The sequence below is a fragment of the Scyliorhinus canicula genome, chromosome 12 (genome assembly GCF_902713615.1).
Source record: "Scyliorhinus canicula chromosome 12, sScyCan1.1, whole genome shotgun sequence".
Classification (NCBI taxonomy): Eukaryota; Metazoa; Chordata; class Chondrichthyes; order Carcharhiniformes; family Scyliorhinidae; genus Scyliorhinus; species Scyliorhinus canicula.
In genome coordinates this window covers 144,001,048-144,016,989 of record NC_052157.1, presented here as the reverse complement: position 1 = coordinate 144,016,989, position 15,942 = coordinate 144,001,048, and the positions used below count along the sequence as shown (strand labels likewise).

The following is a 15,942-nucleotide window of genomic DNA, read 5'->3' as shown; positions in this document are numbered from 1 at the left end:
CCCTTGGTCAGGATTGATAGAGGCTACTGGAGGTAAGGCTGGTGCTAAACAAGTACCTTTTATTAAACATACACAGGGCAAGGCTGAGCACGAGGTTTCACACAGAATCATTCCTCAGTATACTCTGTTGTCATGCGATCTTACATCACTGATGATGGAGATCATCTTTTCACATATTTAACATTAATCTTTTATACTACATGTTCCCCCAAGTCTCTGACTCCTGTAATCCATTATTTACATTCACCCACAGATGAGTTGGCAGCAGGATCTCCCCATTTCTCTCTCTCATCCCGGATTGGGCGCTCTCCCCTGTAAAGATGGAAAGCAGAGAGTTGGGAACTTGAGAAATGCAGGGTTTGTCGATAAACGAATGACAATTTGACAACCTTTTGCAACACTGGGTCCAAGACCTCGGGATCACACTCTGGCTGCTAACCACCAAAACAAAAAACCTCCGTTAATGCCTGTTTATTCTGTGTGGCTGGCCTCTTCCTGCCATCCACAAGAAACACTATGCCCTATCTGGCCCTCGCTGCCTCGCTGCCTCCAGCATCACCTCACGGGATAAGATGGTGGTCGACGAGGAAACCAGCCTCCCCACCTCTTCCGTCCATTCCTATCCTTCCTCTAGGCTTCAGCAGCAATGTTGGCGGGGGTCATTATGACCATGGTAGGGGGGGGGCCTTTAAACAGAATTCCTTCCTTTGGCAGAGTCTTGGTCAGTCAGTCATAAAGTGGGGAGCACGGTAGCATGGTGGTTAGCATAAATGCTTCACAGCTCCAGGGTCCCAGGTTCGATTCCCGGCTGGGTCACTGTCTGTGTGGAGTCTGCACGTCCTCCCCGTGTGTGCGTGGGTTTCCTCCGGGTGCTCCGGTTTCCTCCCACAGTCCAAAGATGTGCGGGTTAGGTGGATTGGCCATGCTAAATTGCCCGTAGTGTCCTAAAAAGTAAGGTTGGGGGGGGTTGTTGGGTTATGGGTATAGAGTGGATACGTGGGTTTGAGTAGGGTGATCATGGCTCGGCACAACATTGAGGGCCGAAGGGCCTGTACTGTTCTATGTTCTATGTTCTATGTTAAAGTGAGATGTAGGGATGTTCTATAATGATTGCGCAATGTTCAGTATCATAGAATCATAGAATTTACAGTGCAGAACATAGAACATACAGTGCAGAAGGAGGCCATTCAGCCCATCGAGTCTGCACCGACCCACTTAAGCCCTCACTTCCACCCTATCCCCCTAACCCAATAACCCCTCCTAACCTTTTTGGTCACCAAAGGGCAATTTCTCATGGCCAATCCACCTAACCTACAAGTCTTTGGACAGTGGGAGGAAACCGGAGCACCCGGGGAGAACGTGCAAACTCCGCACAGACAGTGACCCAAGCAGGAATCAAACCTGAGACCCTGGCGTGGTGAACCCATAGTGCTAACCACTATGCTACCGTGCTGCCCCAAATACCTTGACTCCTCAAATACTGATGCAATCTGTGTCCAAATGCAGTAAGACCTGGACAATATCCAGGCTTGGGCTGAAAAGTGGCAAGTAACATTTGGGCCACACAAGTGCCAGGCAATAACCATCACCAACAAGAGAGGATCAAACCATCGCCCCTTTACATTCAATGGCATTACCATTGCTGAATCCCCCCACTATCAACATCCTGGGGAGTTATCATTGATGTGAAACTGAACTGGGCTAGTCACATTAACACCGTGGCTACAAGAACAGTTCGGATTCTGGGAATTCTGCAGCGAGTAACGCATCTCCTGACTGCCCAATGCCTGTCCACCATCTGCAAGGCACAAGTCAGGAGTGTGATGGAATACTTTCTAATGGTTAGATGAGTGCAGCGCCAACAACACTCAAGACGTTTGACACCATCCATGACAAATCAGTCCGCTTGATTAGCATCCGATCCACACTTTAAACGTTCACTTCCTCCACCTCCAATGGCTGTGACAGCTGCGCGTACCATCTACAAGATGCACTGAAGCAATTCACCAAGGTTCCTTCGACAACACTTTCCAAACCCGGGGCCCCCATCAGCTAGAAGGACAAGGGCAGAAGAAGATAATAATCTTTATTACAGTCTTTATTATTGTCACAAATAGGCAAACATTAACACTGCAATGAAGTTACTATGAAAATCCCTCGTCGCCACATTCCGGCGCCTCTTCGGGTACACAGAGGGAGAATTCAGAATGTCCAATTCACCTAACAAGTACGCCTTTCCGGACTTGTGGGAGGTAACCGGAGCACCCGGAGGAAACCCATGCAGACATAGAGAGAACGTGCAGACTCCGCAATGAGAATACGATCACCTGCAATGCCCCCTCACTGCCACAGGCCATCCTGACTTGGAATTATATCGGCATTCCTTCGCTGTCACTGGGACAAAATCCTGGAACTCCCTCCCTAACAGCACTGTGGGTGTACCTATACCCCACGGACTGCAGCGGTTCAAGAAGGCAGCTCACCACTGCCTACTCAAGGGAAACTAGGGATGGGCAATAAATGATGGCTTAACCAGCAATGTCCACGTTATGAATGAATAGTTTTTTTTACAATTCACCATGCTCTCTGTCTGTGTTTGGTGCAGTAACCCAGAGGTCAGAAGCTAATGCTGTGGTAAAGTTAAAGAGCCAAGGCAAAGACCCTGGGCGGTGCTCTCCCCTACCCGGCGGGGCGGGAGGTCCTAGCACCGAGGAGTGGCGTGAATCACTCTGCCGTCGGGCTGCCTGGAAGATGCGGAATCCTCTGCACCTTCAGGGGCTGGGCTGGCACCGCGGGGTTGGCACTGCGCCAACCGGCACCGAAGGGCCTCTGCCGGCCGGTGCGAGTTGGCGCATGCGTGGGAGCGCCAGCGTGTGCTGCCGTCATCCCAGCACATGCGCGGGGGGGGGGGGGTTTCTCCGCACCGGCCATGGCGGAAGTCCACAGCAGCCGGTGTGGATGGAAAGAGTGCCCCCACGGCATAGGCCTTCCCGCGGATCGGTGGGCCCCGATTGCGGGTCAGGGAACTGTGGGGACACCCCCCCGGGACCAGATCCCCCCGCGGCCCCCCGAGGACCCTGGAGGCTGCCCGCAGAGCCAGGTCCCGCTGGTAAGTGCCAGGTCTAATTTATGCCGGCGGGACCAGCCTAAAATGGGCGGCCTCTCGGCCCATCGCGGGCCAGAGAAATCGCCGGGGGGGAGGGGGGGGGGGTGGGGGGGGGTGGGGGGGGGGGGTGCCACTAGCAGCGGCCACTGACCAGCGTGGCGCGATCCCCATCCCCGGCAAAACCCCGGCGCCGGAGAATTCGCCAGCTGGTGGGGGCGGGATTCACACCGTCCCCCGGCGATTCTCCGGCCCGGCGGGTTTGGAGAATCCCGCCCTCTTTCTCTGACTGATGGGTTTCCAACCCTCTACCAATTCCCCTTCCTCCATTGTGATTGGTCTCTTACTATAACATTCCACTTAAAGTCACAGTTGTGACACAGTAACCAACAGGCAGATAGTAAGGTCCCACAAACATCAATAATAATAATAATCTTTATTATTGTCACAAGTAGGCTTACATTAACACTGCAATGAAGTTACAGAGGGAGAATTCAGAATGTCCAAATTACCTAACAGCATGTCTTTCGGGACTTGTGGGAGGAAACCGGAGCACCCGGAGGAAACCCATGCAGACACGGTGTGAACGTGCAGACTCTGCAGGGTGACCCAAGCCGGGAATCGAACCTGGCGCTGTGAAGCCACAGTTTTTATAATGTTGGTTGGGGATAAATAGTGTCCAAGACACAAGGGAGAACGTCTCACTCCTCCTTGGAAAAATGAATAGTTCCTATATATACCAAAGTAGCCAAGATCAGGTCCTTGCCTTGCAGAAACTGAGCTACAAACATGAAGCTTATCATTCTTGGGACAAAGTATCAAAGTCCCAGCCCTAATTGCATTGAATGTTAATAAGGCTCCAGACTTTACGATTCATCATTAATTTTATTTAGGTTGGGAAAAAAAATTCTTTGCCATCTGTAGAATTGACAATCAGAGTCAGCACCTATAAGATACATAAATTATATCGACATTATAATGGAAATTACAATCAGAAATGAACAATAGGACTAGCCAAATATCTATTCTGGTTAGAACTAACCCTGTAGTTTCCTTTTCAAATAAAAATATAAGTTGAAATGGCGAATCATTGAGCAGTGCGTGGGTGTATTTCTACCTCAACTCACTACCTTGCACCCCATGGAAATATTTACGTCAAAAGATGGTTTTGACTGTTTACGCTAAATGCTATTATCTAGAACATCTACAAAAACCTCAAATGCTTCGTTATTCAACTGTGCAGCAAGTGACAAACTGAGAGAGGTGAAGGGATAAAAAGCTTTTTAACAGATTGAAGCATGGGATCTATGAAGAAGTGCTACGTGATGGACAGATTCTTGTCACAGCATTGTGGCTGAAAGGTAAGATTTCAGTTTGTGGATGTGAAATTACTTGTGTCAATGTTTGGAGTGCATTACCTCTGATACTGAGCATTTATTCTCTATCACAATGATACTGGAAAAGGAACACCCTGGAACATTTACAGCTGGTTCAGTTGCATGTCAGGATTTAACATCTTGTTTTCGAGGGGCAGGAACTAGACGACAGGTTGATTTTGGGAATAATGTTGGAACATCAACATTGACGTAGAGATGAGGATTTGAAGACCCTGCTTTTATGTGGCACCTTTCACAAACTTCAGCAAATCCGAAAGCCCTTTACCGCCAATGATAAACATCTTGAAGAGTAGTCACTGTTGTAATGTAAGGAATCTACCTCCCCCCCCCTCGTCCCCCCATTATGCTCCCCAAGCCAACTCAACCATTGTATTAGGGGTAATGTTAAGAAACAGGCACCTCCACCCACACAGGGAAGGAAAGGGCTGAGAGAATTGCTCACTGGAGCAGCTGGAAATACTTTAGTGCGTCTGGTTGCGCCTGCGGAGAATAACAGAGCCAACTTTGCCGATGATGACCTTGTATCAGGACAGTTCTGATGACAGGTCACCTGTTAGTTCTGTTTCTCTCTCCACAGAAGCTGCCTGACCTGCTGAGCGTTTCCAACGGTTTCTGTTCTGACTTCAGAGCTGCAGTATTTTGTTTTTGCACTGGAGGGATATCTAGTCCAGGCGAATGACCTGTTTCACCTCGAGCCACACATGTGAAGTCTGAGACTGTGTTGACCACCCACAAAGTCAGGTGGTGGGCACACAATGTGGGAAGGAAGTATAAATAGCATCAGTGATTGTGAATGCTGCGACCTCAAAAGTGCGTGTACATTGCTGCCTATTTTTGTTTTCCAAAAGGTTGGCTACTTTCCAGTAGAATATTTAACACTTTCTGGTCAAAAGTAGCAAAGTTCTCCTCCAGTTGTCAACGGAATTATTTCTTACATAAAGAACTGATTCGGATTCCTGAATGGTGTCAGAATTCACATTCATTTCGGTTGCCGTTTAATTGTTTTAATGTTACGCAATACTTTATTTCCAAGTAATACTGCACTCTACCTCAAATAAAAGAAAAATACTGCAGATGTCGGAAACCTGAAATAAAATCAGAAGACGCTGGATAAACTCAGCAGCATCTGTGGAAAGAGAAACAGAGTTAATGTTTCAAGTGTGTATGATTCTGCATAAGGGGCAGCACGGTAGCACTGTGGATAGCACAATCGCTTCACAGCTCCAGGGTCCCAGGTTCGATTCCGGCTTGGGTCACTGGCTGTGCGGAGTCTGCACATCCTCCCCGTGTGTGCGTGGGTTTCCTCCGGATGCTCCGGTTTCCTCCCACAGTCCAAAGATGTACAGGTTAGGTGGATTGGCCATGATAAATTGCCCTTAGTGTCCAAAATTGCCCTTAGTGTTGGGTGAGGTTACTGGGTTATGGGGATAGGGTGGAGGTGTTAACCTTGGGCAGGGTGCTCTTTCCAGGAGCCGGTGCAGACTCGATGGGCCAAATGGCCTCCTTCTACACTGTAAATTCTATGTAAACCCCATGGAAGGGTCATATGGAACCACAAACGCTGCCTGACCTGCTGAGTTTATCTGTTTTTATTGCACACTACCTCATTGGTCACAAATAGTAAGTCTCAGGAATTGTTTCCTCATCCAGATGCATCTTGTACGGATGAAGGCGTAATGATTGAAGCTTTGAATGTGAGAATTGGCAGACCTTACCTGGATATTAGTAACTGCTGGATAAACCTTACAAATCGATACAGACTGATGGGTCACTCAGTCAGAAACATTAGAGTCCGTACGGTAGTCGTGACCTGCTGAAAGTGAAATTGTTTCAAGGCATAACAAATAGAGTTTGCTTTTCCTTTAAGAGTTGATGCTGAATTATTAGGGCCCTAAAAATAACCATGTGAAATGACACTGAGAGCCCAACTTTATTGACTTTGCAATACATGCTCCGGTGGCCAGTTAATGGTAACAAAATGTCAGGGAAAGGGAACATTTTAGCTGCTTCAGTTTTCATTAAGAATAGGAAAACTGACTCCAATGTTCTTTTGTTAAGATATATTAATTGTCGTTTGATGTTTCTTGGCTTAGAGAGTGTAATGGGGCCTTGCATCTGCTATTCGACTATCCCATCTGTCTTTGCCACTGTGCGTATGTTCTCCAGCACACTCCGTTCATTCTTGACATGAAACCATTCCTGTCCCTCCAATGCAATTCTTGAGTACTCAATATTGGTCACTACAGACATCAGGGGTAGCAACAAAAACCTGCTGAGGCAGCATCTTTAATGTAACAGAATGTCCCATGGTGCTTCACAGGAGTGTTGTCAAACACAAATGTCATGTTGGGTGGTATTAGGCCTAATGACCAAAAGCTTGCTTAAAGAGGTAGGTTGTAAGGAGCATCTTAAAGGGGGAAAGAGAGGCAGAGGTTTCGAAAGAGGATTCCCGAGCCTGGGACCGAGGCAGCTGAAGGCAGGTCTGCCAATAGCGGAGCGATGAAAATCAGGGGTGTGCAAGAGGCCAGAGTGGGCTCTTGCAACTCTACATTCAATGACTTGATAGCAGAGAATACTTTTAACGGAAAGTGTCCAAGCCAGTTCATACCATGATTATCAAATGGAGAATAATGCAGAAACAAACTGTACATACTTGTAGATACTTTAAACAGATAATTCGAGGAACAATGTCAATTGATGCTTTACCTTTAAGAATATTCCTGCTTTCCGAATCCAAACTTAAGGAATGGCATTTTGACCACATTGCTTAAAAGAGGTGACTGGCATTTGAAAATTGCGAAGGATAGCCAAGCTAAGCAGCTTGTACAGTATTGTACCTCTGATCTGTACTGGTTACAGTTGAGCACTGTCTTCTTTCACATAAATCTGTCACATTAATTGGACAAAGTGTTATATTATAAGCTCCAAAATGGCAATTCTTATTATTTCAAGGCTGTGAACCCTCCTGCGGAATGGTCCAACTTGTATTGGCAGTAGAGAGGGCTGGTCTTGCTAAACTGTTGTAGGCTAACCACTCCCCCTGATTTTAATAACAACAACTTATATTTATATAGCCCCTTTAATACAATGAAACATTCCAAAGTGCTTCACAGTAGTGTTGTCAAATAGAATTTGACACCGAGACACGTAAGGTGGTATTGGGCCTAATGACCAAAAGCTTGGTCAAAGAGGTAGGTATTAAGGAGATTCTTAAAGTTGGAAAGATAGGCGGAGAGGCTGAGAGGTGTGATGGGGCAATTCTAGATCTTAGGGTTTTGACAGTTGAAGGCATGGCTACCTAATGGTTGAGCAATTAAAATCCCGTCCAATTATAGAAGTGGATATCGCGATGGTACGGACATGTGTTTGGGGCAGCACGGTAGCATTGTGGATAGCACAATCGCTTCACAGCTCCAGGGTCCCAGGTTCGATTCCGGCTTGGGTCACTGTCTGTGCGGAGTCTGCACATCCTCCCCGTGTGTGCGTGGGTTTCCTCCGGGTGCTCCGGTTTCCTCCCACAGTCCAAAGATGTGCAGGTTAGGTGGATTGGCCATGATAAATTGCCCTTAGTGTCCAAAATTGCCCTTAGTGTTGGGTGGGGTTACTGGGTTATGGGGATAGGGTGGAGGTGTTGACCTTGGGTAGGGTGCTCTTTCCAAGAGCCGGTGCAGACTCAATGGGCCGAATGGCCTCCTTCTGCACTGTAATTTCTATGTAATTCTATGAAAGCATTTTTTGGGATTAAATATGGTACCAAGGTTGCAAACAGGCCGGTTCGAGCTCAGACAGTTGTTAGGGAGCGAGATGGAGTCAGTGGATGGGCAGCAAAAGACTACTTTGGGCTTCCCAATACTTAGTTGAAAGACATTTCTGCTCATCCAAAGCGGCCAGAATTGGAGGAGTCCCAACATCTTGGAGGATCGTAGGGCTGGAGAAGGTTAGATAGGGAGGGACTTGAAGACGAGGATGAGGATGATAAAATTGAGGCGTTGCTCAATTGGAAACCAGTGCAGATCACCGAGTACGGGGACGATAGATGAACATGATTTGACCGGAGGGAGGATATGGGCAGCAGAGTTTTGAATGACCTCGGGTTTAGACAGATCAGAATGCAGACGGCCAGCCAGAGTGCCATGAAACTGCTGTGTCAAGTTAGTAAAACCTTAGATGAGGATTTCAGCAGCAGGTGAGCTCAGGCAGGGAGAGAGTCAGACAATGGGCGAAAATCTCTGGTCGTTGCGATTCACTTTTCCTGCTGGCAGCCCCCCCCCCCCCCCCCCCCCCCCCCCCCCCCCCGGTGCAAATCCCGCCGGCAGCCTCTGAAAACAGCTGGCGCCGGCGGGATTTCATTTTTTTTTTAGTGTCCACAAATCTCCGGCCCGGATGGGTCGAAGTCCCGCCGATGTGGCCACGGGTCACGTCGGCGAAAATCACAGTTGCTTAAAAACGTCGTCAACCATTACATAGAACATAGAACATAGAACAGTACAGCACAGAACAGGCCCTTCGGCCCTCGATGTTGTGCCGAGCAATGATCACCCTACTTAAACCCACGTAACCCGTATACCCGTAACCCAATAATCCCCCCATTAACCTTACACTACGGGCAATTTAGCATGGCCAATCCACCTAACCCGCACATCTTTGGACTGTGGGAGGAAACCGAAGCACCCGGAGGAAACCCACGCACACACAGGGAGGACGTGCAGACTCCACACAGACAGTGACCCAGCCGGGAATCGAACCTGGATGATGGTTGACGCCGTTCAGTGTCGGGGGGTGGGTTGCGGCATCGGGGTGGGGGGGTGGGTTGCGGCATCGGGGGGGGGTGGGTTGCGGCATGGGGGGGGTTGCGGCTTGGGGGGGGTTGCGGCATGGGGGGGGGGGTTGCGGCATGGGGGGGGGGGGGTTGCGGCACCGGGAGGGGGGTTTGCGGCACAGGGGGGGTGGTGGGTTGCGGCATCGGGAGGGGGGGGGGTTTGCGGCATCGGGGGGGTTGCGGCATCGGGGGGGGTGGGTTGCGGCATCGGGGGGGGGGTTTGGGGGCAGCGGCGTGCAGAGAGGGGGGGCGACGGATGCCCGGGGCCAACGCACCGTCGCCCCCCCCCTCTGTACGCCGCTGCCGCCTACCCCAACCACCCCCCCCTCACCACCCCTACCTCCCTCCAACGCCCCTACCCCCCTCCCCACCACCCCTACCCCCCTCCCCACCACCCCTACCCCCCTCCCCACCACCCCTACCCCCCTCCAACGCCGCCCCCCATCCCCCCTCCAACGCCGCCCCCCCCATCTCTCGCAACGCCGCAACCCCCACCCTCAACGCCGCAACCCCCCCTCATCGCCGGGTCCCCCCCCCCTCAACGCCGGTACCCACACACCCCCCCTCTCTCCTCCTCCCCCCCTTCCTTCCTCCTCCCCCCCTTCCTTCCTCCGTTAGTGGGGTGGGGGGTGCGGCGTTGGAGTGGGGTAGGGGTGGTGAAGGGGGTAGGGGTGGTGAGGGGAGGGGGTTGGGGTAGGGGCAGCGGCGTGCAGAGGGTGGGGCGACGGTGCGTTGGCCCCGGGCATCCGTCACCCCCCCTCTCTGCACGCCGCTGCCCCCAACCCCCCCCCCCCCCCCATGCCGGGTCGCTCTTCTCCCCCCCCCCCAATGCCGGGTCGCTCTTCTCCCCCCCCCCCAAATGCCGGGTCGCTCTTCTCCCCCCCCCCCCATGCCGGGTCGCTCTTCTCCCCTCCCCCCCCCCCCATGCCGGGTCGCTCTTCTCCCCCCCACCCCCACCCCCACCCCCACCCACCCCCATGCCAGGTCGCTCTTCTCCCCTCCCCCCCCCCCCCCCCATGCCGGGTCGCTCTTCTCCCCCCCACCCCCACCCCCACCCCCCCCCATGCCAGGTCGCTCTTCTCCCCTCCCCCCCCATGCCGGGTCGCTCTTCTCCCCCCACCCCACTGGGTCTCTCTCTCTCCCCACCACACAAACGCCGGGACTCGCCACTTCCGCAGCTGGAGAAACTGACGCCTATCGCGTCAGCCCGCTGCTGGCCCTTCCGGGAACGGAGATTGCCAGCTTAAAAGAAGGCCCGGACGCCAGAGTCATGCGCACCGCTTTTTCCCGCCGGAAATGGGCGTCACGTCGGTCCGCGGAGATTTTCGCCCGTGGTTGGAAGCTTATTTCGGGATTAAATATGATACCAAGGTTGCAAACAGGTCGGTCCGAGCTCGGGCAGTTGTCAAGGAGCAAGGTGGAGGCAGTGGATGGGCAGCAAAAGCCTACTTTGGTCTTCCCAACATTTTGTTGAAGGGTATTTCTGCTCATCCAGCGCTGAATGTTGGAAAAGCAGTGTGACAGTCTGGAAACGGTGGAGGGGTCAGTATAGTCAGTGATGAGATAGCGCTGGGTGATGTCAACACAAAAGTTAAACTGTGTTTTTGGATGATGTCGCCCAGGTGCAGCACATAGATGAGACATAGGAGGAGGAAAACAAAAAAAATAATAAATATGTCTGCTTCCACTAAATGATAGGGATATCGGAACAGGAGACGGTCATTGAGTCCAAAAAGCCAGTTCATCATTCAGTTACATTGTGGCCCAACTGTACCTTAACATCATCTAGCCCACCTAGGTTCCTTAGTACTCTTGTCTAATAAGAACTTGGCAATCTCAGTCTTAACATTTTGAATTTGTCTAGCCTCAGCAGCCAGTTTGGAGATGGAGTTGCAGCTTTCCTCTACACTTTGTGTGAAGTGCTTCCTTCCATCACCTCTCCATTGTTGACATTGTTCTGATCCCCCACCAGAGGAAATGGGTTCATTCAATTTACTCTATCATACTGTTCGATCATTTTAAACAGCTTCATTGTGCTCTCCAAGTGGAAACATAATTATTGAACTATTTGACGAGGGCGCAAAAGCAAAATACTGCAGATGCTGGAATGTGAAATAAAAACAGAAAATGCTGGAAATACTCAGGGTTTGTGGAGCGAGAAACAGGGTTGACATTTTGAGTCGGTGTGACTTTTGTGATTTACTAACATGTGGTTTTTATTTGGGCTCCATGAGCAATAGAGACTGAGCCCTTTTGAGCAACATGAACGCTGATTTGAAATCTCGGACGCAATTTAACAGAAAAGTTTCTAGGCGCGATCTACCCGAATGGAGACAGAGTCCCGTAGCACGCAAGATTAGCCGCGTATTTCCCTGAGAAACACCTCACTATCTAACGCCCATACAGGTAGATTAGGGGCCTCAGCAGGGAACGCCTCAACAAGGCCGCATCGCCCTGTTCTCTGCTCTGAGGAGCTCCACTCACTCCTCAGTGCAACAAGAGATCAGGACGCCATTTAAAAATGATGTCTCAAGCTCTCAAACTCCCAACGTGGTCCCAGAACCTCCCCCAAGCCCAAACTCACTATAAGGGGTGGCTGCTCCCCCACCCCCCGCCAACATCACAAGGCCTATCGTGGCCCGATCACCGCCGTGCAAAAAATTCCAGCTTGGCACCTTGGCAGTTCCAGTCTGGCACCCTGGCAGTGCCGCTGTTGGCTGGCAGTGCCACCTGGGCACCTTGGTAGGGTCAGGCTAGCATCCAGGTGGCACCATCAGGGTGCTGGGCAGGCAGGTAGGGTCTGAGTACTCAGGTGGCCCCAGCTGTGCAAGGTACCATCCTACCCAGAGGGCATGGACCTGGGGGCCTTCCAATCCCCTGGGAGACTCTCACGAGTGACGTTCTGTCTGGTTCCCATGTGGAGACCAGCACTGAACGGCGCTTGCCCGAGGTCTCCAAGGCGAGGGAGTTGGATCCAATGCCTTGGTTAGATCTCACAAATGCACCAACACACAGTAGCCCTGGCCACAGCAACACTCCCATCCCCGCCAGCCAAGCCCAGTGGTAATAGCCACACTCGGACATGAAACCAGCTACGGCTACACTTCAACCTGCCTGAAATGTCCACCATGGCCCCCATTTGCAACAATCACAGGTTCGCCCTAGCCCCAAAGGACGGCAGCTTAAATGGTGGCGACAGGGTGGGGGGGACACTGACAGTTAGAGACTTCTACACGGTCAAAAACTAGCAACGTTAGAGGAGCTGACAGAGAGGTTGTAACTGCCCAAAGGGAACAAACTACAACATTTACAAATCAAAACTTTTCTCTGGAAAGAGACAACAACATACCCACGGCTGCCGGGACACTCACTGATAGAGGAGCTGTCAGACGCGGGCAAATTGGGGAGAGGGGAACTGTGGGGACCTGTATGGGCAACTGTTAGATGAGACACGTTCTCTGCCGAACAAGACAAGGGAAAAATGGGAGGAAGAGCTAGGGATAGAAATAGGGTGGGGGCTCTGGAGCAAAGCACGGAACAGGGCAAACTCAACATCCACATGCGCACGGCTAAGCCTAATGCATCTGAAAGTGGCGCACAGAGCAGACCTCATCAGAACCCAAATAAGCAGGTTCTTCTCGGAGGTGGAGGACAAATGTGAACGGTGCCAGGGAGGCCCAGCCAACCACACCCACATATTCTGGGCATGCCCCAGACTTGTTGGGTTCTGCAAAACCTTCTTCGAGACAATGTCCAAGGTTGTGGGGATGATGGTGGAGCCCAAGCCCGAAAGTGACGGCCTTCAGCCAGAACCCTTCATGGAGAGGGGGGGCCAACGCCCTTGCCTTTGCCTCACTTATCGCCTGCTGCAAAATCCAGCAAGGTTGGTGATCAGCAACTGATTCCTATGGGATATCCCCTTATCCTTCTGAACTCCAGTGAATCGCTCTCATACGTCAGTCTGGCCATCCCAGGAATCAGCCTGGGAAACCTTCGCTGCACTCCATCTAGAGCAGGGGTGGGCAAACTTTTCCGTGCAAGGGCCACATTCAGAAATTCACAATTCACAAAGGGCCGCATAGTATATTAAGTAAAATAATTACTTCACCCGGTTATGATTCTGGGCGCCTCATATAGAACATAGAACAGTACAGCACAGAACAGGCCCTTCGGCCCTCGACGTTGTGCCGAGCAATGATCACCCTACTCAAGTCAACGTATCCACCCTATACCCGCAACCCAACAGCCCCCCCCACCCCCATTAACCTTAAAAAAAAAATTTTTTTTTTTAAAAAAGGGGGGATCCGACCCCGGGGGGGGGGCCTCCGATGTGGCCTGGCCCGCGATTGGGACCCACCGATCGGCGGGCCGGCCCCTCTGTCTCTCGGCCTCCTTTCTGCCATGCTGGCGCCTGCGCCATGTTGGGATGGGGAAGGTGCGGACAAGGGAGACACCTCGCATGCGCGGAAATCGCGCTGGTGGGACTGGGCATGCGCGGGTTCGCGCCGGACCCACTGCGCATGCTCGCATCCACCGGCGGCCATTCCATGGCCGGATCAGCAGCTGGAGCGGCGTGAACCCCTCCACCGCCCTGCTGGCCCCCGTGGAGGGGTCAGAATTGCTGATCCTGGGGCCGTGTTGACGCCGCCGAGAAACGCGATGGCGTTTCCGACGGTGTCAACACTTAGCCTCAGGATCAGAGAATCCCGCCCATGCTGCCTCAGATAAGGAGACCAAAACTGCACAAAATATTCCAGGTGTGGCCTCACCAAAGCCATGTATCATTGCAGCAAGACATCTCTGCTCCTGCACTCGAATCCTCTCGCTTTGAAGGCCTACAATTGGATGGGTGAAGGGAGGGGGGGGTCCTGAAAAAGTGGGGGGCCTTTCAAAATGGCGCCCCTGTCTCTGATGAGCCGGTCCTGCTGGCGAGTTCAGCTTCCCAGTGCCAGAAAAATTTCCAAGTGTGTCCTCAACAGGCAGAAACTCCCCATGACCCAAAACAATGGTAAGAACAAAGAACAATACAGCACAAGAACAGGCCCTTTGGCCCTCCAAGCCTGTACCGGCCATGATACCAACCTTTGCCAAAACCCTCAGAACTTCCTTGCGCCGAATCTCTCTATACCCATCCTCTCCATGTGTTTGTCGAGATGCCTGTTGAACGCCGTTAATGTATCTGCTTCCATAACCTTCCCTGGCAACGCATTCCAGACACTCACCAACCTCTGCATTATAAAATCTGCCTTGCGCATCACCTCTAAGCCTAGCCCCACGGACTTTAAACCTATGCCCCCTGGTGACTGACCCCTCCACCCTGGGAAAGAGTGCCTGTCTTTACCATGTGCCATCTACTCTATCCATGCCCCTCATAAGTGCCCTTGAATAGCAGTTTCCATCACGGCATTGCAGCCGTCGCAAAAAATCCCGACAAACACGCCCAAAGTCACACTTTGAAACTTTTCCGTTGAATCATGCCCGTAAATTAAAATCCAATATTGATTGGGTTTATGATTCAGGATTTTCCAAAACAAACCAGCCACAAGGCCCAATGGGCTGGATTCTCCGTAACCAGATGCCAAAATCGGGGATCGGCAATCAGGCGGACAATGGATTCTGACGCCGGAATCGGGTCAGCCGCTGATTTGACGCCGGTCCGCATTGCTCCGCCCTTCCAAACCAGCATCATCGAGACGCACACCGTGCGCCGTTGCAACACCGTTGCCTCGTCGTCAGCCAGCATACCTGCCCCGATGGGCCGAGTTCCCAACGGCGCAGGCCACGTGTGGTGCCAGCAGTTTTCCGACGCGACCGGTGCAGGCCGCCAGCCCTGTGCATGCGCAGCCCGGGACCAGGCGATTCTCCGCCTATTTTCCGCGCGATCCGCAGAGTTTCACGCGGCGTTGGTGCTAGCCCCTCACCAATACCGGAATCGGGGAGGGGTTCGTGCTGATTTTCCCGTCGTAAAACCCCCGCAATTCTCCGTTCGAGCCGCCACTTAGCCTCAGGAACGGAGGATCCAGTCCAATGTTTTCTGAGTGTTATACCCGTGGAAAAACTTTAATCGCTAAAATAATGGATTTTTGTGGTCCTAGTCATGGAAAAGTCTGCTAAAATACTACATAGAACACTTCCCTGATGTTGGCACATTGTGGGTAAGATATAAAACACACTCATGAGTGTTAGCCATAGTCAGGGTGCTGTGAATTCTAGCGCCACTCCCGTGACTTAAATAAAAGAAACTTGATTCTTTAATGAGGTGCTAAAGAAGTGCCGCACTGCTGTCTTCCAGATGAGATGTTGAACTGGGGCTCCATCTGTCCTTCAGAAGGGCATAAAAGATACCACAGCACTATTTGGAAGGGGGCAAGTGTAGTACCACTGGTGTTCTGGCAAAATGTATCCCTCAATCAGCATAACCAGGGCCTGATCACTCGATCGTTCTCGCGTTGATATTTGTGGGAGCTTCCATGTATAAATTGGCTGCTGCATTTCCTACGTTGCAACCTTGACCAAATCTCAAAGAATGTCCTTGGCTATAAAGCGCAATGGGACGTCCGGAGTTCGCAAATGCTGCTATTTAAATGTAAGTTCTTTCTTTTCGTTCATTTAAATTTTTTTGT

The 15,942-nt window shown here is 51.5% G+C and overlaps 1 long non-coding RNA gene across 1 annotated transcript in view; it reads left to right on the top strand.

The window, feature by feature from the left end:
• Positions 1-4,275: 4,275 nt before the first annotated feature.
• Positions 4,276-15,942, top strand: part of LOC119975264 — an 88,867-nt gene continuing 77,200 nt past the window's right edge. Inside the window, exon 1 of the long non-coding RNA XR_005462700.1 lies at positions 4,276-4,464. This is a non-coding gene — a long non-coding RNA (uncharacterized LOC119975264). The remainder of the gene's footprint in view (positions 4,465-15,942) is intronic.